This window comes from Sarcophilus harrisii, chromosome 3 (genome assembly GCF_902635505.1).
Source record: "Sarcophilus harrisii chromosome 3, mSarHar1.11, whole genome shotgun sequence".
NCBI classification, from domain to species: Eukaryota; Metazoa; Chordata; class Mammalia; order Dasyuromorphia; family Dasyuridae; genus Sarcophilus; species Sarcophilus harrisii.
Window position 1 is genome coordinate 150,138,825 of NC_045428.1, and position 25,230 is coordinate 150,164,054.

Genomic DNA, 25,230 nt, shown 5'->3' on the forward strand with positions numbered 1-25,230 from the left:
AGTTAAAGTATATGTTAAATACAATATAGGTATACATATCCATACAGTTATTTTGCTGCACAAGAAGAACTGGACTTTGAAATAATGTAAAATTAACCTGAGAAGGAAATTAAAAATGCAAGCGAACAAAAACAGAGGGATTGGAAATGCTATGTAGTGGTTCACACTTATTTCCCAGAGTTCTTTCACTGGGTGTAGATGGTTCTATTCATTAGTGAATAAAGGAACTGATTTGGTTCATCTCATTGTTGAAGAGAGCCACATCCCATCAGAATTGATCATCATACAGTATTGTTGTTGAAGTATATAATGATCTCTTGTTCCTGCTCATTTCACTCAGCATCAGTTCATGTAAGTCTTTCCAGGGCTTTCTGAAATCTTCCTGCTGGTCATTTCTTACAGCACAATAATATACCATAACATTCATATACCACAATTTATTCAGCCATTCTCCAATTGATGGGCATCCATTCAATTTCCAGTTTCTAGCCACTACAAAGAGGGCTGCCAAAAATATGATTGCACATACAAATCCCTTTCGCTGCTTTAAGATCTTTCTGGGATATAAGCCTAGTAGTAACACTGCTGGATCAAAGGGTACGCACAATTTGATAACTTTTTGAGCATCGTTCCAAACTGCTCTCCAGAATGGCTGGATGTATTCACAATTCCATCAACAATGTATCAGTGTCCCAGTTTTCCTACATATTCTCCAACATTCAGCATTATCATTTCCTGTGATCCTAGCCAATTTGAAAGGTGTATAGTGGTATCTCAGAGTTGTCTTAATTTGCATTTGTTTCATCAATAATGATTTGGAACACCCTTTCATATGAGTAGAAATAGTTTCAATTTCATCATCTGAAAATTCTCTTTTTATATCCTTTGACCATTTATCAATTGAGGAATGGCTTGATTTCTTATAAATTAGAGTGAATTCTTTACATATTTTGGAAATGAGGCCTTTATCAGAACCTTTAACTGTAAAAATGTTTTCCCAGTTTATTGCTTCCCTTCCAATCTTGTTTGCATTAATTTTGTTTGTACAAAAGCTTTTTAATTTGATATAATCAAAATTTTCTATTTTGTGATCAGTACTGATCTCTAGTTCTTCTTTGGTCACAAATTCCTTCCTCCTCCTCAGGTCTGAGAGGTAAACTATCCTATGTTCTTCTAATTTATTTATAATCTCATTCTTTATGCCTAGATCATGAACCCATTTTGACCTAATCTTGGTGTATGGTGTTAAGTATGGGTCCATGCCTAGTTTCTGCCAGACTAATTTCCAATTTTCCTAGCAGTTTTTATCAAACAGCAAATTCTTATCCCAAAAGCTGGGGTCTTTAGGTTTGTCAAACACTAGATTATTATAGTTATTGATTATTTTGTCCTGTAAACCTCTAACCTAGTCCACTGATCATCTAGTCTATTTCTTAGCCAATGCCAAATGGTTTTTGTGATCACTGCTTTATAATAGTTTCAGATCTGGTACAGCTAAGCCATCTTCACTTGCTTTTCTCTTCATTAGTTCCTGTTAAATTCTTGCCCCTTTGTTCATCCAGATGAATTTTGTTGTTATTTTTTCTAGGTCATTAAAATAATTTTTGGCAGTCTGACTGTTATAGCACTAAGTAAATAGATTAGTTTAGATAATATTGTCATCTTTATTATATTTGCTCGCTCTGTCCAAGAGCACTTAATATTTTTCCAATTGGTTAGATCTGACTTTATTTGTGTGGAAAGTGTTTTGTAGTTTTGCTCATATAGTTGCTGACTTTCCTTTGGCAGATAGATTCCCAAATATTTTATACTATCAACAGTGACTTTAAATGGAATTTCTCTTTATATCTCTAATTGTTGGATTTTGTTAGTGATATATAAGAATGCTGAGGATTTATGTGGATTTATTTTGTATCCTGCAACTTTGCTAAAGCTGTGAATTATTTCTAAGAGCTTTTTAGTAGAATCTCTGGGGTTCTCTAATTATACCATCATATCATCTGCAAATGTGATAATTTGATTTCCTCATTACCTACTCTAATTCCTTTCATCTCTTTCTCAACTCTTATTGCTGAAGCTAGCATTTCTAATACAATATTGAATAGTAATGGTGATAGTGGGCAACCTTGTTTCACTCCTAATCTTATTGGGAACGGTTACAGTGTATCCCCATTACATAGGATGCTTAGTAGTAGTTTTAAATAGATGCTACTGACTATTTTAAGATAAAGTCCATTTATTCCTATGCTCTCAAGTGTTTTTAATAGGAATGGATGTTGGATTTTATCAAATGCTTTTTCTGCATCTGTTGAGATGATCATGTGGTTTTTGTTAATTTGTTTATTGATATAGTCAAATTAGGCTTAAAGTTTTCCTAATATTGAACCAGCTCTGCATTCCTGCTATAAATCCTGTTTCGTCATAGTGTATTATCCTGGGCATGATTTTCTGTAATCTTTTTGCTAATATCTTATTTAATATTTTAGCATCAATATTCATTAGGGAGATTGGGCTATAATATTCTTTCTCTGTTTTCAACCTACCTGGTTTAGGTTCTGTAATTTAGATTTAATTTAATTTAGTAATTTAGCAAATTACTAAATAGTACTAAATAGTAGATTTAGTAGTAGATTTCTAATAGTAGATTTAGATTTAGATATAGAAAATCTAAAATACTAAATTTAGTAAATTACTAAATCTAGTAATTTAGATCTAGTAAAAGATTACAGATAAAAAAAGATTACAGAAAATCATGCCCAGGATAATACACCATGACAAAACAGGATTTATAGCAGGAATGCAGGGCTGGTTCAATATTAGGAAAACTATAAGTATAATTGACCATATTAATAACCAAATTACCAAAAATCACATGATCATCTCAACAGATGCAGAAAAAGCATTTGATAAAATCCAACATCCATTCCTATTAAAAACACTTGAGAGTATAGGAATAAATGGACTTTAACTTAAAATAGTCAGTAGCATCTATTTAAAACTACTACTAAGCATCCTATGTAATGGGGATACACTGTAACCGTTCCCAATAAGATTAGGAGTGAAACAAGGTTGCCTACTATCACCATTACTATTCAATATTGTATTAGAAATGCTAGCTTCAGCAAAAGAGTTGAGAAAGAGATGAAAGGAATTAGAGTAGGCAATGAGGAAATCAAATTATCACATTTGCAAATGATATGATGGTATAATTAGAGAACCCCAGAGATTCTACTAAAAAGCTCTTAGAAATAATTCACAACTTTAGCAAAGTTGCAGGATACAAAATAAATCCACATAAATCCTCAGCATTCTTAGATTTAGCATTTCTTAGATTTAAATATAATCTAAATCTAAACCTAAAATAGTAATTTAGTAATAAATTAATAGTAATTTAGATTAGTTTAGATTCTGTAATCTTTCTTTTTAATTTTCTGTAATCATTTTGCTAATATTTTCTTTAAGATTTTAGCATCAATATTCATTAGGGAGATTGGTCTATAATATTCTTTCTCTGTTCAATCTACCTGGTTTAAGTATCAGTACCATGTCTGTGTCATAAAAGGAATTTGGTAGGAGTCCTTCATTTCCTATTTTTTCAAATAGTTTTTATAACATTGGAGTTAATTTTTCTTTAAATGTTTGGTAGAATTCACATGTAAATCCATTTGGTCCTGGGGATTTTTTCTTAGGAGTTGATTAATAGCTTTTTCTATTTCTTTTTATAAAATAGGACTATGTAAGCAATTTACTTCCTCCCCTGTTAATCTGGGAAGCCTATATTTTTGAAGGTAGTCATCTATTTCATTTAGGTTATCAACTTTATTGGCATAAAGTTGGGCAAAGTAACTTCTAAGTATTGCTCTAATTTCCTCTTCATTGGTGGAAAGTCCTCCTTTTCATTTTTAAGACTAACAATTAGATTTTCCTCTTTCCTTTTTTTAATCAGATTTACCAAAGGTTTATCTATTTTGTTGGTTCTTTTACAAAATCAACTCTTAGTTTTATTTATTAATTCAATAGATTTTTTTAATTTGAATTTTATCAATTTTCCTTTTAATTTTAGAATTTTATGTTTAGCATTTGATTGGGGGTTTTTAATTTGCTCTTTTTCTAGCTTTTTAAATTGCAAGCCCAATTCATTGATCTTCTCTTTCTCTATTTTATTCAAGTAAGCCTCTAAATCTATAAAATTTCCCCTTATTACCTCTTTGGCTGCATCCCACAAATTTTGGTATTTTGTCTCATTGTTGTCATTTTCTTGGGTGAAATTATTAATTGTATCTATGATTTGCTCTTTCACCCATTCATTCTTTAGGATGAGATTATTTAGTTTCCAATTACTTTTTGGTCTATTTACCTGTAGCTTTTTCTTGAATGTAGTTTTTAATTGCAGTGTGATCTGAAAAAAAATTAATTTACTATTTCTGCCTTTCTGTATTTAATTTTGAGCTCTTTATGTCCTAATATATGGTCAATTTTTGTATAGGTTCCATGAACTGCTGAAAAGAAAGTGTCCTCCTTTCTGTCTCCATTCATTTTTCTCCAAAGATCTATCATACCTAACTTTTCTAATATTCTAGTTACCTCTTTAACTTCTTTCCTATTTGTTTTGTGGTTTGATTTATCTAATTCTGAGGGTGTAAAAGTTTGAGATCTTCCAGTATTATAGTTTTGCTGTCTATTTCTTCTCGCAACTCTCTTAACTTCTCCTTTAGGAAGTTAGATGCTATACCACTTGGTGCATATATGTTTAGTATTGATATTGCTTCATTATCTATGCTACCCTTTAGCAAGATAGAGTTTCCTTCCTTATCTCTTTTAATCAGTTCAATTTTTGCTTTTGTTCGATCTGAGATAAAGATGGATACCCCTGCTTTTTCTACTTCACCTGAAGCATAATAGATTCTCCTCCAGCCTTTTATCTTTACTCTGTATGTATCACCCTACTTTAAATATGTTTCCTGCAAACAACATATTGTAGGATTCTGGCTTTTGATCCAGTCTGCTATCTTCTCCTCTTTATGGGAGAGTTCATCTCATTCACATTTATGGTTAAAACTATTAATTCTGTATTTCCTGCCATCTTATTATCCCCAGATTATGCTTTTCTTTTTCTTCTCACCCCCTTTATCCTCCTCCCCAGTATTAAACTCATGGGCACCACTTGCCTCACATGGTTCTCCCTCTTTAGAATCCAACCCACCCCCTTTGAGTCCCTTTCCCTTTCTTATACCTTTCCCTTATTATACTTTTCCTTTTCCCTTTTCCTATCCCACTTTTTAATGAGGTGAGAGAAGTTTCTCTGTAAACCAAATATGACTAATATTTTCTCTTTGAGCCAAATCTGATGAGAATAAGATTCACATGATGTTCCTTCCCCTCCCTAATTCCCTCATCTATGATAGGTTTCCTTTGCCTCTTCATGGGATATAATTTCCCTCTTTTTATCTCCCCTTTTCTCTTTTGCTGATACTATCCACTTTCCACTTCTATTTCCCTTTTTTATATTATATCAGTAAAATCAAATTATACATGTTCTCTTTATGTATGTCTATAACAGAAATACAGTTCTCAAAAATTCATTTTACCTTTTTCTGCTTCTCTTGAGTCCTATAGTTGGAGGTCAAATTTTTTTTGTTTAGCTCTGGTTTTTTCATTAGAAACAAATGGAATTCACCTGTTTCATTAAATGTCCTTCTTCTTTCCTGGAAGAAAATGCTTAGCTTAGCTGGGTAGTTTATTCTTGGCTGCATTCCAATTTCTTTTGCCTTGTGGAATATTAGATTCTAGGCCCTTTGATCCTTTAATGTGGAAGCAGCTAGATCTTAAGTGATCCTTATTGTGGCTCCTCAGTTTTTAAATTTTTTTTCTGACTGCGTGTAATATTGTTTCCTTAGTCTGATAGTTCTGAAATTTAGCTACAATATTCCTTGGAGTTTTCATTTTAGGGTGTCTTTCAGAAGGTGTTCAATGAATTCTTTCAATGGCTATTTTACCTTCTGATTTTATTTCATCTGGGCCATTCTCTTTGATGATTTCCTGTAAAATAGTGTCTAGGCTCTTTTTTTATCATAATTTTCAGGAAGTCCAATAATCCTCAAATTATCTCACCTACATCTATTTTCCAGGTCTGTTGTTTTTCCAAGTAGATATTTAACATTTTTTCCTATTTTTCATTTTTTTTTTTTTTTGGTTTTGCTTGACTGATTCTTGATGTCTCAATGAATCATTCATTTCTATTTGTTCAGTTCTGATTTTTAATGAGATATTTTCTTCCTTAGCTTTTTTTTTTTACTTCTTTTTACATATGTCCAATTGAGTTTTTAAATTAATTGTTTTGCCCTATGGAATTTTTTTTCTCATTTCACTAACTTTTTGTTGTTGTTGTTGTTGTTGTTGTTGTTTACTGAGTTATTTTCTTTTTCCAATTCACAAATCCTGCTTTCCTGGAAGTTCTTTATCTTTTCCAATTCACAAATTCTGTTTCCCTGGGAGTTCTCTACTTTTTCCAATTCACATTTCAGGAAGTTGTTTTCTTTTTCCACTTTATCAAAATTTTCTTTAAGTGAGTTATATGTCTTTTCTTTACTCTCTTGCAGAGGTTCTCTTTCCTTTCCCCATTTTTCTTCTAGCTCTCTTTTAAGATATTTTATAATTTCTTCTAGAAGAGTCTTGTGTGATAGGGACTAGGTTACATCCACCTTTGGGGTTTTGTCTGGAGACTGTCTGCTCTTAGACTCCTCAGGGTTGAAAATCTGTTCTCTGTCTGTATAGAAGCTATCAATAGTTAGAATTCACTTGACTCTTTTTACTCATTTTTTTAAAAGCCCTTAGGCTCTGCCTTGAGGGCAAGGAGGTTACCAGCTTCCTCTACAGAACAGGGATAGATTGATGGACAGTAGCTGTTCTGCAAACAGGCTGCAAAGATTGGCTAAGCTACTGGGAAGAGCCCTGCAGTGGAAATGTCACTGCCCTGGGAAGCATGGCCTGCTGCGGAAGTTCCACTGCCTAGGCAGAGCCCCCTGCAGTGCAGAATTGTGGCTTCCCTGGGCAAAAGCCCCACACTGTAGAATGTGCCTGCCCAGCTATGCTGTGGTCCATGTTGAGTCACTTCTGGTGCTGAGTAAGTGTAGCCAGATCTTGTCAAGCTCTGTGGTTTTGGGGTACACTCTACCTTTGGCGTTTATGTAACTTCTCTGCTGATCTACTGCTTTGCAACCAAAGCAGAGCAGCCAACCTGTGGTAGAGTCCTCCCTGAAAATTCTCCACCCCTGGAGACCACAACCACCCCTGGTCCATTCAGTGTGCTGGCCTTCATGTTCTGCCTCCTTTCCTGCTCTGCCTCCTTTCCTGTGCTAGCCTCCTCCCGCTGAACAGGACAAATCTTTTCTGATGATCTTCAAGATTATCTTTGGCTGGTAATTTGTTGTACTCCCAATATTCATGGTTTTTACCAGTCAAGCACTCTTTCTGAGGCTGGATTTGTTTATTAGTAGTGAGGGCAGAAGGGGAGCTTAGAATGACATGTGTGTCCTCTCCGCCATCTTGGCTTTGGGTCCCCTCCCCACATCTACCACTCTTAAGAAGGACATTAACTAGAATCCCAGATTTCACAGTACAGAGGTAAATGTTTGACAAAATAAGGAAGTATATAATTTTTGTGATGAAAGATAACATTATAAAGCTTACACTAATTTTGCTTAAACTAAGAAGGCAGAAAACAAAGAGATTTACTTAAAACTCATTTATTGAAGAATGAATCAACTTTAATGAAGAATATTGGGTCAAGTATTTTATGTAGTACTTAATCCAATTTGGAACATGTTTATATAATGTAGGTTTTCTGAAAAAAAATCCTTCTTTCCAATTATTCAAGATGAACACTTTCATATGCTGAAATACAAGCATCTTTTCTTGCCTCACATTGTCTCATGTGAGGTTTATATTTTATGAACAAAATCCTGGAGTTTTTCAGATATTGCATTTCTTTTCCTTATGAATCAAAAAAATAATAGCACAGAATGTAATCTCTAGAATCTTACCAAAGTCTTCTCCTAAGTCATTTTTTAAGATCCATGTTTACTTGATATTCTTCAAAAGAGATTCAATGTTATTCAACAAAATAAATTATTAAAACCCATGTTTAGTAAAAATATTGATCCATTTGTTTTTCTACTAAATTAAGTTTCTCTTCCAGCTGCCATAGCTATGTTTTCCTTTTGTATATGAGTCATTTTTTAAAATGATATTTTTTTCACTGTTTTCTTGTTTTCTCTCTCTGTCATCTGTCTATCTCTCTTTTTCCCTCTGTAACCCCTCTGTATGTGTGTTTGTCTCTTTGTGCTTCTGTCTCTCTCTCTCTCTCTCTGACTCTGTCTCTCTCTGTTTTTCTCTCGCGCGCACATTTTTTCTTTCTCCTCCTCTTTCTCCCTCCTCCCCCAATATGTCTATTCGGTAGTTGCATTGTCAACAACACAGCTGACAGTTAAGAGATTGGGAGAAAGGTTTAAAAGAATTTGGTGTTTGTACATTCTTAGGTAATTTTTAAAATTTGGGAAAAAGAAAAGTTGGCAAGATTATAGGGGTCAGATAGGTCAGCTATGAATGACAAGCAATGCTATGGCCAGAGGTAGAAAAGGAAAAAAATATGCCTAAAAGAGACAGAATGTACTTGTCTGACACACTGGTTTAATATATAAATCAGGAAGTGAACAAAAAAAATTATTATATTTTTGAAGTTGGTTTCACAATCTGATCTTTAAAAGAGATTTTTAAAAGGTGTGCTGGATGTTAAAAAGGAAATAAATGAAAATCATCAGGAAATGTCCAATAATAATAGAAATATTTTCCCCAGATTTTGCATTATCTGGGCCCAGACTGAAGGTGAATATCATCGCTGAAGAAATATCAAAACTACTGAAGTTCACTTAGCAAATTTAATATCTATGCTAATTTCACATTCTTGTTCCTTACCTTTATGAATAGGGTAAAAAAGTATGTTCCAAAACAATTTTTGGTGTACTCAGCAACCAAAGTGGGTATTTGTCTACAAAAGAATATACCCAATTAACATGTCTCTTCATGTCTAGTCTTTTGACTTAAAATTTCCTTTTTGTAAGACTAAATTAATAATGTCCTATAATACGTTTGCTATACATTCATTTTATAAAGAAGTGTTTATGCCCATGTTCTACTAACAGTTTTATTTTAATGCTTCAGTGCAAAGTAAAAGTGAACTACAGTTGTCAAAGACAAGACCAATAAAGGTCAATCTCTGACAGGTACCAAGATGAAATGGCTTTTAATACAAACCCAATGATAAATAATGTCTGCTATCTGTCAGTCAGCCTAACTAAATATGGAAAAGACCATCACTGGGAAGGTTGCTCAGGAGATGATGAGTTTTTGGAGTGAGGAGTGGGTTTGTTCTGTTGATTTTTTTGTTAATGACAATTGATGAAAAGAAACATATAAAAATTTATAAATGGCCCTCCTGTGAAGTGCTGTGATTTTTCTACAGTAAAGAGCCATGGAAAAGTAGACAGAAGAACCTACAAGAAATATTAATGGCAACACTTTTTGTGATATCAAAAAGAAAAAAAATATGGAATCAAAGCAGTTCATCATGTGAGTAATGAAATCCTGATGTGTGAATGAGGTAGAATATTATTCTTCAATTAAAAAGAAAACCAGGAATATAAAGAATTCAGAGAAATTTGGGAAAACTTATGAATTGATTAAAATAAAGTAAGCAGAAACCAGAACAATCTATATGGGGAGGAAAAAGAAAATATCAAAATAAAAGTCAAAACTTAATGCAATCCAATCGACTCCATTAGACAGCCAATAAAACATACCTTCCCTCTCCCAGCAGTGAAAAATTGTACTATATACATGCAAAATGTGACATGCTTTGTCAGATTTAGAGAAAAGACAGATTTGTTCTGCTTTACTCTGTTTCTTTCTACAAAGGAGAATTTTCTTGGGAGAGCTAGGCACTATTTAGAAGTAGTGGTGAAGGGAAAAGGGTTCACTGCATGTTTAGAATTACAAAATCCTTAGAACATTAGTAAACATGAACTGAAATATCGTTTATACTTTGTCACTGGACAATAACATTGATTTTATATACTACAGGAGAAAGTAAATAACCTCCATAGTGACATTCATATCATATTTCCTAGCAATAAACTGAAATGAGTTTAAGATTAGGGTAATGATCAGGCATGTGCAACAAGACCTTCCTTTTAATTGAGAGACAAGATGTGAATAAAGCAACACTAAACTAGGTTAGAATCAGAGTTTCTTTAGACTATCAAAATTTAAGATCGAAGTAGAAAGCCAGTTATTCAGGGGGATTGGCCAGATATTATATTAATGCATTCATATGAACATGTCATTCACCTGTTACATTAATTGACAATCTAACTTGAATCTTCTTTTCTAGTTATTATATTACTCCCCTTCACACAATCATTGGTTTAGACAAAAAATGGTCTTTTGGGGTCTTTTGTTGGTGTTGGTGGTGTTTTTTTTCCATGTCCACTATGTTCCATCTCCTATCTTTTTTACTCCATATAGCTTGTCTCTCTTCACCTTTGTCTCAGAAAAGTTCAACCCAAATAAAGCCTGATTATAAGTTTTTTTCCTGACATTATTGTTCTATAAGAAACGATCAGCAAGATTATTTTAGAGAGGCCAGGAAAGACTTAGATGAACTGATGAAATGAGCAAACCAAGAAATCATTGTACACAGCAACAAGATTATATAATGATCAATTCTGAGGGATGTGGCTCTTTTCAACAATGAGATGATTCAGGCTACTTCCAATGATTTTGTGATGAAGAGAATCATTTACACTGAAAGAGAAGACTATGGGAAGTGAGTATGGATTACAACATGGTATTTTCACTCTTTTTGTTGTTGTTTGCTTGCATTTTATTTTTTTCTCATTTGTTCCTTTTTGATTTGATTTTTCTTGTGCAGCAAGATAATTGTATAAAAATATATGCATATATTGGATTTAATATATACTTGCCATCTAGGGGAAGGAGTAGAGGGAAGGGGGGAATTAGAACACAAGGTTTTGCAAGGATCAATGTTGAAAAATTATCCATGCATATATTTTGAAAATAAAAAGCTTTAATAAAAAATAAGTTTTTCCTGATGTCAAGAACATTACTACTAGTAACTTGTATCCCCACTCCAAGCCCTCCAAAAAAAAACACAAACAAAAAAAACTTGTATTTTGTTGCATATTCATGTGTTACACACCGATTCACTGAGAATATATAATTTCTTGAATGGCATGAATAATTTCATTTTTGTCTTTGACTCTCTAACACCTAGTATAGTACATGGCACATGATGTTGTTGTTGTTTGATTATTTTCAGTTGTATTAAACTCTTCCTGATCTTATTCGGGGTTTTCTTGGCAGATAGCTTGTCATTTCCATCTGTTTTTTAGATGAGAAAATTGAGGTAAACAGGGTAAGTGACTTTCCCAGGATTACACAGCTAGTAAATGTCTGAGGCCAGATTTGACAGGAAGAGGAGTCTTCCTAACTATAAATTCAACACTCTATTCATTGAGCCAACAAAGAGATAATTAGGGAAACTTGTTGTTGCTGTTCAGTCATGTCCAGGTCATCATGACCCCATTTGGAGAAACTGGAATGGTTTGCTGGGTATTCTGTCCACTATTCCACCTAGTAGCCCAATAGTTACATGGTAAATAAATGCTAGCTGATTAATGTCCCCTTGAATCCTCTCTACTTTATCAAAGTGGTGTGTAAACTTCAAATATTATTTTCTGATAGAAGGACTCTTGCCTATATAGGTATACAATATAGGGCATTTTCTTGCTCCTGTGTAAGAAGAATTGTAATAAAGACAATTCTTTCCCCTAGAAAAGAGGTTTTAAAACTTTTGGCCTGCAGATCTGGTTATAAAACTCACATATCAAGATGTAACTGGACAATATTTAAAAGAATAAATAAGAATACAACAAAATTAATGTTAATTTATGGTTTCCTGAATCATATGATGCTCCCTGTTTATATTTGAATTTAACAGTATTCCCTTAGAATGCTTCCCTAGACCTGAAGCTATGGTTTGATGGAATGATCTTGATAGAAGGCTTTTATCCAACTAAAGGTTCTACATACTTCAATCGTATCTTTCTTGCCATATTATTTATTAGAGGTATTCTGATTACTTTGAGGAGTGTTGCCTAGATCTACTACATCATTTTCTTTCCTGTTATTTACAATTCACAACAGAAGGTAAAAATTTAGAGGTTGTAGTTCATTTTTGAGGGAAGCCCATATTATATTAATGATTAGCAGACAGGAAGGAAGAAGACAGACAATTGTAATCTTTCTGGTAGGTCATGCTATACAAGGCCATTGTGAGGAAAATAAAGACTTTTTAAGTTTACTAGTTTTCTAAATGATCTACTACTATGGAGATGGTAGTATTTGGGATTTTAAAAATCCATATCTGTGATCTACCAGTGTATAACTTTTCCTCACTAACACAAATCAACAAATGGTTGGCTACTTTTTTGGTAGCTTGAATGTTTATTTAACAAAAATAAAAATGAGCAATTTTTTACTCATTTTCTTTGCTCCTCAGTCTAGCATTTGAATTAGTGATCTTAACAAACTTAGCTGCTCTTTCAACAATGTTATTTCAATTCTTATAGAAAACATTATGAGCAACATCAGGAGCACTTTTAGGTGTTTAACATTGTGCATCAAAAACTTCTTGAATCATTTAGGTAACATGTGTTTGGTTTTTTTATTGCGTCTATAATCAATATTGGGCACCAAGATCTGGTCCTCGAATTGTCTTTGTATTCTTATTGTCAATTTTCTTGGTTTACATAATTTTTTTCCTTGATCTTGACATATCTAAGAGACTTTGTCTGAACTTTTTGATCCTTTTCTTGAGAATTCTCAGGTACATTCATACTTGACTTTCCTGTGATTCTATAACTAATAAGTATCAAGGCAAGACTTAAGCACAATTAATCCTAACTCAAAGGTCAAACATCTGTCCATTAAACTATGTTATGGAAGTTGCATGAGAAAAAAGAATGAGATATTGTTGACCTGCTCAGGGGCTTCTAAAATGAATACTGGTAGCCAATTATCTCCTTTTAAACCACTTTACCTATTCAAAAATAGGATGAAATTCAGGCCGTGCAGTCTCTATATTCTAGGTAGACATCCAAAGTGAAGAGATTTCTGTAGTATACTAGAGAGAGTATAGAGTAAAGTCAATATATAGAGGAATGAAGCTAAGAAGGCTTGGGAATTCTCAAAATGAAGGTTCTGGGACAAAGTAGCCCATCAGGAGCAGAGTCTATTTCCAATGTGAGAAGCAGTCTGTTTCACCAGGGGAGGGAATAATTACATTAATGAAAATACTCATCTATCCAAATCTTAACTCCATGACCAAACAAAACATCATAATACCTCTCATTCTTACCAAATTATGAAGATACAAATATGCTGTCTAAAGATGTTTAACATAGGTAGTATTCAATGCACTATTAATCATCCAAGTTAATTTCATCAACTAATAAAAACTTAAGGTCTATTTTTAAATGCACAACTAAAATTTAATATGCCAGACTAATGTTGCTATTTCAAGAAACAAAAGTTACTAGAATTTATCCAACATTATTTCTATGATACTACAGTGGGAAAAGGATTGAATTCTAAATAAAAGGATTTGGATAAAAATCTTGACTCTTACTTGCCACCTGTATGATGTTAAATTAGAAAGTTCACTGGGAAAATATTATATTTGTTTTCTACATGTCATAATATTCTTGCACTCTAATACAATATTAACATATTTTGAAAAACATGTTTAGTTCATAGAAAATTTGACTGCAATGCAGAAAAGTGTAAAAAAGAGTTGCTTTTTTAAAATTAATTTCATTTCCTTAGATTTTTTGTTTAATGTAAGAAACAATACAATGTTACTTTGAACATTACATATGTTTAAGGTTTCTTTGAGTTCCCCAATAAGAGAATGAAGTGATTGTCTTGTTTTTACCATAAATGTATTGTATCAATTATTTCAGTACATTAAAATGAGGACACAAAACAGAAAATAAACCACTTGATGTTAGTTAAAAGAACTAAGCAGTAGAGAAGAGTATTTTGAAATTCAAAGAGCTTAAAAATTAGAACTAAATTTTTCAGGGGCTAAGAAAAGAGCTATTTAAAGATGGGAACAATTAATAAGTAAACACTGAACGGGAGAGAAATAATTATATATCATCTTGGATAGATGCACCCAAAAGAGGCTGACATTTTTTAGTTTAGATGATACTTTCTTAAAAAACAGTAGATATTGGGTTTTATTTTATTTTGTCATTAACAAAGTTAAATTCAATGTCACTACAATTATCTTCTCTTTATTGCAGATAATTTGCCTTACCAATGAACTAAATTCAATGAAATAGCATGCTGAGCATCTTGTATTATTTTAAGGATTGTTTTAAGTAAAAAAAAGGATGTTTAATATGAAGTGAAGAATGCATCCAACATTTTACCCATTGAAAACTGCTTCAACAAATGCAAATAATGCAATGAAATATCATTAATTAAGATGCATCTAATGAAGAACATGAAGTAACTTGGGCCAAATTTTACCTTTTAATCGACTATAATATAAATGGTAAATACATCTTACCATTTATGTTTATGGTTTGCTAAGCAAATTAATTGTAGACAAGATTGCAGATGACATTTTTTAACTTGTTTGAAAGAACAAATTTCTTTATTTGCACATACAAATAAAAGCTAATTACAAATAATCCTCTAATTTCTCAGTGCAAGTGTAACATTCCTACTGGTTAACACAATCATTAAATGGAGTTATTATATGCATTTGAAACTATTTGAAAATGAACTGCTTTTTAAAAATTCTGTTCTTTAGACTTCACATTAATTCACAATTTACTCATACAGGCTGAATTTATAAGCCATTACAACTGACCTATATTAACTTGTTTTGGAATGTGTGTTTGTATATCTTACATCACAAATTTTGCTAGTTTGACACTTAAACGTTTACTTATGATGTTTGTTTTAAGTAACTTCTCAGTTCATGTATTTTTCCCAGACTCTATCCCAGTCCTGCCCCATAAAGGGGAGTGATATGTTGCAATTCACTGTTAAAATTTGACTGCTTATTCAATTTTGGCCCTTTTTGTTGCTGCAAATTCTACTACTAAAGTTCAGGCATTTTCAAGTTCCACTCAAGTCTATTTTCTGAACTCCAGTTTTATAACTTTTTCAATTCATTAACACACACACACACTCACACACACTCTCTCTCTCTCTCTCTCTCTCTCTCTCTCTCTCTCTATATATATATATATATATGTATATATATATAAACTTATACAATAATAATTATGAATTCACAACAAACATAAGGCATAAGGATTCAAGTTTTAATCTTGCCTCCAATTAGTTGTACAAACATGAGCTATTAATTTCCCGTCTCTGGGCCCCAATTTCCTTATTTGTAAGATGAGGAAAGCTGAATTAAATAAATTTTAGTATATCTCCCAGGTCCAACATCCTATTTTTCTTATTTGTGTCCTTATGCATTATCTCAATTCTCCTCTTTTGTTACTCTACTCTCAAAAAATTCTATTCATCATCATTGGAATCTTACTAAACAGCTCTAAATTTAGAGCTAGATTTTCTAAATAAATGTACTCTTCAAAGTTTCTTAAACTGTTAGGCATGACCCCATATGAATATATTTGAATATATGAATAATTTTATGGGGGTCACAAAATTATGATTTATTCTCAGTAAATTTTTCATTTGGATGCCTATTTTATATACCTGCGATCACATAAAAATTTTGTGGGCAAAATAGGGTTGCAAGTGGAAAAATTTTAAGAAGCCTTGGTCTAAGTAAATGTTATTTTGTTTATTAAATTAAATTGTTATTTTTAAAATTAATCCTCTTGTTGGAGCGTATATATTTGAAATATATTAGAAAAAAGTAATAAAGCTATTTATTTTTAGTTTGATTCTAATGGAAATATGAAAAATAATGCATTTCACAACTTAAAAGATTTAAATATTTTATGTAATTTTGGAAGAAGACAGCTCATTGCATACCTGAAATTATTTTAAGATAATATGTTATATTGTTGTTAGTATTAAATATTTTAATTCTCTAATTAGCATATGTTTAGATAGGCAGAGTTTAATATAAGAAAAATATATAATATTGAAGCTTAGACACTTTTAAAATAATATAATTAAATTTTTAATTCAGGTCAGGATAAGTAAAAAAGCAAAACAAAATAAAAAAAAAACCTTTTGTTTAAAGAGAAGGAACAAAATATAGCAAGTTACATATCTCGAAATTAGAGGATTGAAGCCTGATTTTATTTTAAAATGTTAAAAATTGCATTCCTATAATTCTAACCTCATTTCTCAGTAGCTATTTTTGAAGAAATATATGCTCATTGAATATTTTTGTCCTATTTTACATATACATTAATATTCTAAATGAGCTCACTAAAACTCTAAAATAATACCACTATACTCATTTAGCTAATGTGTGTGTTTCCCAATAAATTGCCCTTCTCACAAACACTCTCAAACTGAGGCACAGACATGGATAACATGTTTGCCCTTTGCACCCTCCACCACACACACACTTAAATACCCACTTTCCTTCAGAAATCTAATACCTTTATAAGGGGGAAAGTTAGGGCCTAGAAGTAGCATCAGGGGGGGAAATGGTGAGGAAAAATGCTGAAGATCTCTCATACTATGAAAGGAAATCAACATTTAAAGGCTGTGCATTCTAGTCATTCAAGAATTGTCAATCATATTTGTTATGAAAGGTTAAAACTTGGAGGCTGCCAATCAACAAAGCAGAAATATGGAGCAGCTAAAAAATCTGTCATGTATGTACTGAACAATCAGAGAAACTCAAATACCTCTACCTGAAAACATTTATGTCAATGTTTCAGTTTTTAAATGTTACTCAATGGAATAGCCTAAAAAACGAAAACAAAAACAGAAACAATTCCATGGTTTATATTTATGAGTTTCTAGGAGCCATCTGCAATGAAATTTTATCATTATCTATTACTTGATTAGTGCTCAAAAGGCAAATGATATTTTAAGTTTGTTCTACTTCCAGTAAAAAAAAAAAAAAGGACAAGAGTCAGGATGAAGAATCTGAAATATATAGGATGCATGAAAAGGTCCTTTTCTCCAATGAGTTCTTTGTTACTTGACAATCTTTGTTCTTACAACAGCTGTTACTGGGAAGATTGCTGAAAGAGGGCTGGTAGACAGTATGAAATAAATCATCCAAGAAGCAGCTCTATGCATGGGGAATCCTTATGCCAACTGGGCTAGAACTGTTTCTGTTTCAGTATTTTCTATGGCACCCAAAATATTAGTGGGAACAACAAATATTAAATAAAGAGTATTTTTGTAAAATGAAATCTAGGTACTTTGACTTGAGTGTAAAATTATTATATTTTAATACAAAATAGTGTGAGTAGTGGGTAGAATGTTATGCTTAGTCAGACCTACATTCTACTTTGGTCTTTCACATTAGATGTTTGACCTTGAATAAGTCTTTTAATTTCTGTCTGCCTCATGCAGCAATTTAGGATTTTATCCACTAAAGGCAATCTTTATTACTGGAAACAATGTCTTCTTTGGGAATATCCAAGGCTGACAAAACTGCAGATCCTTCCTGTATACTTTAATGTAGAAAACAAACTAAGATACCATAAAATATTGGGAAATACCACACCCCCATTCTTCCTTGGTTGAAAATAGCCAACTGTTTATCAGTTAGATTTCTAGCACACGACATGATTTATGTTTGCAGCATTTGTTTTAAATCAATTGGTTGTATGCAGGATGCACAGGTTTTATCCAGACCACAATAATTCTGAACCAGACTTGTTCTGTTTTTTTTTTTTTAAAGCATATGAGAAATGGGCATGAGCACTTTGGTTTTTCAAGTAAATGTTTTCCCATGACTCGGTCTATTTCCACAAAGAGATGCCACCTCTGTATGGAAAAATAGTCTTGACAGTCCCACATGTTAAAAATATAGGGCTTCAAAATACATACACGCATACACACATACACACACACACATTCTCTCTGTCTCACTTTCTCTCTCTGTTTCTGTCTCTGTCTCTCTCTCTGTATTTCTCTCTCTCTCTCTCTCTCTCTCTCTCTCTCTCTCTCTTTCTCTCTCTCTCTCTCTTTCTCTCTGTTTCTCCCTGTCTCTCTCTGTCTGTCTCTGTCTGTCTGTGTCTGTCTCTCTCTCACTTTCTCTCTCTGTCTCTGTCTGTCTCTCTCTGTCTCTCACTTTTCTCTCTGTGTCTCTGTCTCTCTGTCACACACATACACACACACACACACACACACACACACACACACATATGCACACTCTTATTAACAAAGAGCAATCACTGTAGAAATGTGGGTTATAGTTTCCTAATTACAAAAAACAGATTATTCTATAAGGTTATTTTAATTAGTCATTTGCAAAGTACTCATAATTTGTATAGCATTATACTGGACCTTAGTAAGGAATTACAAAGACATTATAAAATAAAGCGTCAGAGTGTCAGAGAGATACAGTAGAGGAGTTGAGTGGATTCTGGAAAGTTGTTGGAGTACGTCAGAAAATTCCAAATTCTTCTGATTTCTCCCATAAACAAGAAGGCAAACAGAGTGGTAAAAATAAACAAGAGTTGGAATAAAAAAATGGTTTTCCTGGGATAACCAAAAAAGATCCGAAGAAAAATCTCAATTCTGAGCTTTGGCCCCTGTGAAATTATGAATACTTCTAGGCTACCTCCTTTGCAACAGCAAAAAACAAATGGATTTGGAAGTAGCCTCAGCCCCAGCCACAGGAATTTTCACTTTCTAGACAGTGTGGGGAGTCTGTCTGAGCAGAGAAAGACTGAGGAAATCCTTGCTGATAAGGATTACCAGGCCAGCTGTGCTGCAGAGATTTGGCCCTGAACACATATGGTGAGTGCTGAAGCACTGGGGCAGGGATGCTGCTAGCTATGGGCATCCACAGAAGGACTGAGTTCTTGGATTCAGTTCCAAAAAAGGAGAGAACTGAAGGAGGACCTTAGACTACAAGCACCATGCCCCATATCCCAGTACCAGAGATGATTATAATAAGCTTCTATTTAAAAAAAGAGATCCAGCAAAGGAGAAAGAATCCAACCATAGAAAGTTACTATGGGAATAGAGAAGACTAAGATTTGTCTTCAGAGGAAAATACTGAAGGGAAAAAAGTCTTTCTTACCCCAAAAAAGAATGCATAGAAGTACTTGAAAATTAAAAACAAATGAAAGAGATTGAGAGAAAACATTTTTTCAAAGATTATTAAAACAAGATTGTGTAAAGAAAGTCAACAACCTGGAAAAATACAGGAGAACAGATTAAAATGAGAAAACATAATAATAATCAATCTACCTGAACATTGCAATCAGAAAAAAAAGATCACTATAATAATACAAGAAATGATTAAAGAAAATTATCTTGAAGTGTAAGAACCAGGCGAGAAGGTAGAAACAGAAAAAAAAATCCACCACTCACCACCTAAAAGAGAAGTGATGTGGAAAATCTAACAGAATATCATGACCAAATTGTGAAACTTCCACCTCAAGGAGAAAATATGAGCAACAAGAAGAAAACAATTCAAATATGCCATAGCCACAATTAAAATTGCACAAGTCCTAGCAACACCTACTGTAAGAGACCACAGATCTTGAAATACTATATATCAGAGAGCAAAAGAATTAAAATTGTGGCTGAAAAAATTATACCCAGAAAAGTTAAGCATAATTGCTGACCAAATATACAACCAACATACAAACAAAAAAAACATCCAATGATGACAGTCAGAAGATTTTGTTGCAAAAAAGCTTGAACTTAAAGGAAAATTTGACATACAAAATCAAGAGAAATTAACAAATGCTGCAAATCAGGCCTTGATTTATTGTTGCATTCTTATCTCAACTTGAGGTGAAAAACTATTAATGATGCAGATTAAATTTAAAAAGGTGTCAAGAGTACTTCCCCTCATTCCAGCTGGTTGATATATTTAATATTATACCACTGCTACAAACACAAATCAGTATGATTGCTAACCTCTGGCTGAAAAGGATAAGAGATAGACATGGGATTTATTACAAGGTTTGAAGAAAAGGAAGATATGGGGGGAAAGTACCAAAAGATTACATGGATGATGCAAATGATAAGAAGAGAGATGGTGAATAGCTTTTTGAGAGATTATATTTAATTATGCCCTTTATTGTCTATAATAAAAGACAACACAATAACTGGTAGATGGTCTTTAATAATTCAAACCTCCAAAGATCTATGACTTAACTGGCATGAATATGCCTGCTATACTAAACTACATATGATGATACAGCAAAAAGAACATCAGCCCTAGAGTCAGAAGACTTCCATTCAAATCTTCTCTGTCACTTACTTCCTTTGTGATCTTGAGCAAATCATTTAACCTCTCTGAGTCCCAATTCACTTATTAGGAAAATAGGGTGGAGATTTAAACTAGAAAGTCTCTGAGATTTCTTATATTTCTGTATCTACGAACTATATGAGGTTTAGCAATGGGTTTCTCTGAAGTTAGCAAAACTAGCTTTCTAATGATAGTCAACAGTTAAGTGTCAATAGCTTAAGCCAATATACTTGAAATATTTCTGGTGTTTTTAGACTCTGGAAGAATTTATGATCCATTGATAAAGAATTCAAGCATCTAGTTTCACCTCAAAGTCATCATGACCATCAGAGTACACAGAAAAGGTGAAGTCTAGATAAAGTTTTATAAGAAATGTGCTAATCTTCTAATCTCCTACTGTCTACTAGATTAGCAGTCATGGAAGAAGTGATAACTGAACTGTACTACTGAAAGAAGATAGCAAATGCCTATCTTTTATCACAGTTTTTTTTTTCTTGGCTTATCCTCATAATTGGTTATTCGATCACAAAAAAACAAATCCTTATGAAAAGTCAGAACTTAATATCTTTTTGTTATATATACTGAACTTAATCACTGAACTATATCTGGAAAGTTAATGACTCACAATGACAACTAATGAATACTATATATTGAAAAACCAAAGACTAGTGGAAATTCCTAAAATTCAGGGACTGGAAGACCTAAGGATCATCCAATAGTAAAATCAGGGAATATTTTTTATTAGATCATTACCAGGGTAGGCCACAGAAACAGTGTTTACAACGGTCCAGACAACTTTAATCTTGGGTTTGGTTAGAAAGCTTTTTTAAAAAATCATCGGAATAGGGAAGTTCTGGTTGGGGAGAATTTCTGGAGATTTAGAATGGTATGGACACTCATAATCTCCTTTGAACTAATTTGAATCTAAGATGACTCAGAAACAACCTCAATTTTCCCCATCCTATTATAATTTGTTCTTCATTCTCAAAGAGAACCATGACATCAGGATAGACACATTGTGACTTGCAAGTGAAGGGGAGAGAGGAAGGAGCTACATTGCCACCTTGAACTGGTTAGCTGGGTTCCCAGTATTGTGGCTACTACATGCAACAGCCTGAGAGACATGACAGATAGATCTCTTACAAAACAGCATGTTATTTCAGTCCTCTTTGGAATAGGATGCCTGAAAGGTCCAGAGCAGGTATTCTTAACCATCAAGTAGTTTATGAAGTTTGATGGAGAAAAATTCTTAATTTTAATTTTCACTAACCTCGAGTTGAAACGTAGCATTTCCTCTAATTATTTAAAAACATTATCCTGAGAAAGCTTTACTGAACTATCAAAATATAAAAAAATGTTGAAATCCTATGCTCTGGAGTTATTTTGAACTCTATATAGGATCATTTTGGCTTTTTTATTATACACAATCCAATTCAATTAATATTTATTATGTCTTTTCTCTATGCAAAGTGCTCTCAGGTACTTGGAAACAAAGACAAAATTTAAAATGGCCTAAGAGCTTTTATTTTATTCAATGTCAGGGGCATCCAGGCTGTCCACTAGAATCATGGCAAACTATTAGCATATCTCTGATATTATGGGCAAAAAATGAAACATCATTTAAGGGATTAAGGTTTGCCATGGATTCCTTAGTTCTTTTCAGTTGTGCTTCATTATTCAAGAAGTTGTTCTCATATTTCTATTCTCTCCCAAGTTATTCTTCTCACCTCAGAAAGTAGTTACTAAAATAGGCTATTATTCACTGCTCAGGTGTTCCTACTAAAGAAGTTAGTTGCAAGGAACCCTCAAAGAGCATGTTTATTCTGACAAGTATGTTTCATTTGAGAAGATGTTTACAATTAAAGCCTAATTAGGGAAAAGCTTTCCTAGGAATATAACACTGGGATGAATCATTTATGTTCCCAAAAGCACTGCCTCTCATCCCATGCCTCCAGTCTTGTCATTGTCCCTGCTTTTCCACTGCTGCTTTTCCTTGGGTTTAGCTGTCACATGTGACATGTGTTATAATAATATTCCAAAACTCACATTCTTCTCTCATATTTTTAAATTTATTTTTTCAATTGCCAAGTATTTTCTCTCCCTTACAACTCCCCAATCCTGGAGGACAAGGAGGAGGGGAAGGGAAAAGAGGGGGAAAAAACCTTAGTAGTATCTATGCATAGTCAAGCAAGACAAATTCCCACATTGGGCATGTCCAAAAATATTTTTATTTTTATATGTAAAGATCAGTGGAATGTGCATGAGTACTTCAGAATCATAATTGGCCATTAAATAGAATGAGACTTCTTAAGTGTTTGGAAATTTTTTGGTTCAGAATACTGTTATTGTATAAATTGTATTCCTGCTTCTGTTCACTTTATTTGCATAAGAAGTTCATATAAGATTTCCAGACTTAAGTGGAAACTATGTCTCATCATTTTATAGCATGGTAATATTAATTAAATATGCACAAACACACTCATATATATATATACACATACATCCGAACATATATTTTGCATCCAAAAATATCTTGTAGTTGCTCTACAAGACAGCATAGTTCAGAGGAGACTAATTAGGAAGATGTGATTCAAGTAGACCAGAATAAAGAGAAACCCTATACTAAGGTAGTGTGATTTCCATCAGTATAGAGTTCTAAAATGATGCAATCAAATTGTTTTGAAATACTGAAGTATAGTTTTTCAAATACTCAACTTACTACACTCAATTTTTTTTTAATCTCAAAGTCTGGTTTTCATATTTAAAATATGTCTATTTCAAAAGTTTAATTAATTTTTGTTTCTAAACTTCTCACATAAAATTACCTCATTGAGGCTCTTGAACTAAAATAAATATTTTAAAATATTTTCCAAACATTATAATACTTATGGATTAACCAACAAGTGCTTAATCTTTTAACATTTTTTAAAAATAAAATAATGAAAAGAATTATGTGACATCTTTTTCCAATGACCAATTAATGGAATATTACAGGAGAAATGGAATCATTTCAACACTGGCATGCTTATTATAAGCAAGAGGGGGGGAAAGAGGACAGTTGGCTTTATTGTATCTAAACACAACAAGAAAAATCATTTCATGTAACATTTGGTTATCTCTTGTTGCAGTGCTCATGATAAATATTTTCAAAAGGTCCACCATGAAAAGGACTGCAGCTTGTATGCCAACATCTGTTCCAGAGAATAAAGAGGGAAAGAAGTTCAATGGAAAATTGTGTTGAGCTAAAATTAAGAACCAAAACTTGGACCAAGATACCTGCCAACTAATGAGAAAACTCCTGGTACAGGATATTATGATTTAGAATAGGTACATTTGTGTAGAACATACAACTGAAAAGAAGCAATGTTATGATTGTTCTTTTGTTCTGTTTTTTTAAAGGTAGGACATGTTTTCATCTCCCAAGAAATAGACTATTTTAATTGACATTCATATACTTTTTTCTTTTTTTATCCATTTTGACAATTTTTTCTTTTACTATTTTAAAAGTACACAGCTATCCATTTTTATGGCAGGAGCTTTGTTTTAGACAGATGTTCTTTGTTAAAGTTGCAGTGTTCCTGCAGATATGGAATTGTTTTATGCAGAATAATGATCTAAATGTATGTGCAAATAAATTCACTATGCTTGAAATATTTTAGCCTGTTTTAAACATAAATTAAAATAAAAGCTATTTATTTGTTAATCAATTCAATAAATCTTTCCAAAATAAATTGATATGTGTAAGGGTTAAAAAGCCTCTAGAAGCTAGGAATGCAGTTCAAGGCATGTGGGAGGACCGGAGGGATGAGAGGTTCCAAGGCACAGGCGAGTCCTATGTGGAGGTGGGGCATAGCCCCAGGAGGCAGTATCTGACCCCAGGTGCCATGACTTCCTCCTTAATGCTCTCAAAGCCTAGCATGCCTCCCTCCTTCTTCTCGGGCCAATCCCATTATGCCAGGTTCCTAGAGGGCCTCCCCTTCCCCCAGATCTCAAGGGGGGTATAAATATGTGCTATCTAAGAATAAAGTTCTCTTTCGCTTCACCTCTACCTCCTGGTGGTCTGTCTCTATGGGATCCGGGTTGGTGCCCGAAGGTGGGTAAGCGTGGCCTAGCCGTGCCGTTGATGAACTGGCATTAAGAGGAGCTCAAAGAGGAGCTACCGGGTTAGAGTAGTCCATAGGGGCGTAACAGATATGTATCTTGATATTTGATTAATTCAATGTAAAGTTAAGAATAAGCAAGGATAAAAAATGTTGATGGAAAAATATGATTCAATAGCTAAGACTGAGAAAGACCAAAGGCTAACATACAAGTTTCACACATATATCATTAATACTTTCTTGGAGAAAAGAATCTGAGGGCAGTGGTCATCACATCACACACAAAAATGAAGCAGATTATATTTTAACAGACAGGAAATAACTCTTTAACGATTTGGAAATTATTCCTGAGTCAACAGATTCTCTGTGGTCAGAATAGTGATTTAAAATTTAAAAAGATAAACATTAATACAGGGGTAGGAAAATTAAAATGAGGAAAAGATATAGTGGTCATTAAGTCAAATTAAAGTATATGAAAGAAAGGACTTTGAAAAGGATTGTAAAAATTTCATGCCAAATGTTGGTGTGAAACTTGTCACACAGTGTGGGTATTGAGAAGAAAGGACAAGCCTTACAGATGAGAATTTGGTT

The 25,230-nt window shown here is 33.1% G+C and overlaps 1 protein-coding gene across 2 annotated transcripts in view; it reads right to left on the reverse strand.

Annotated features, from left to right (window-relative positions):
* NALCN (sodium leak channel, non-selective) overlaps positions 1-25,230 on the reverse strand; it is a 476,168-nt gene that overhangs the window by 401,813 nt on the left and 49,125 nt on the right. The window lies entirely within an intron of this gene.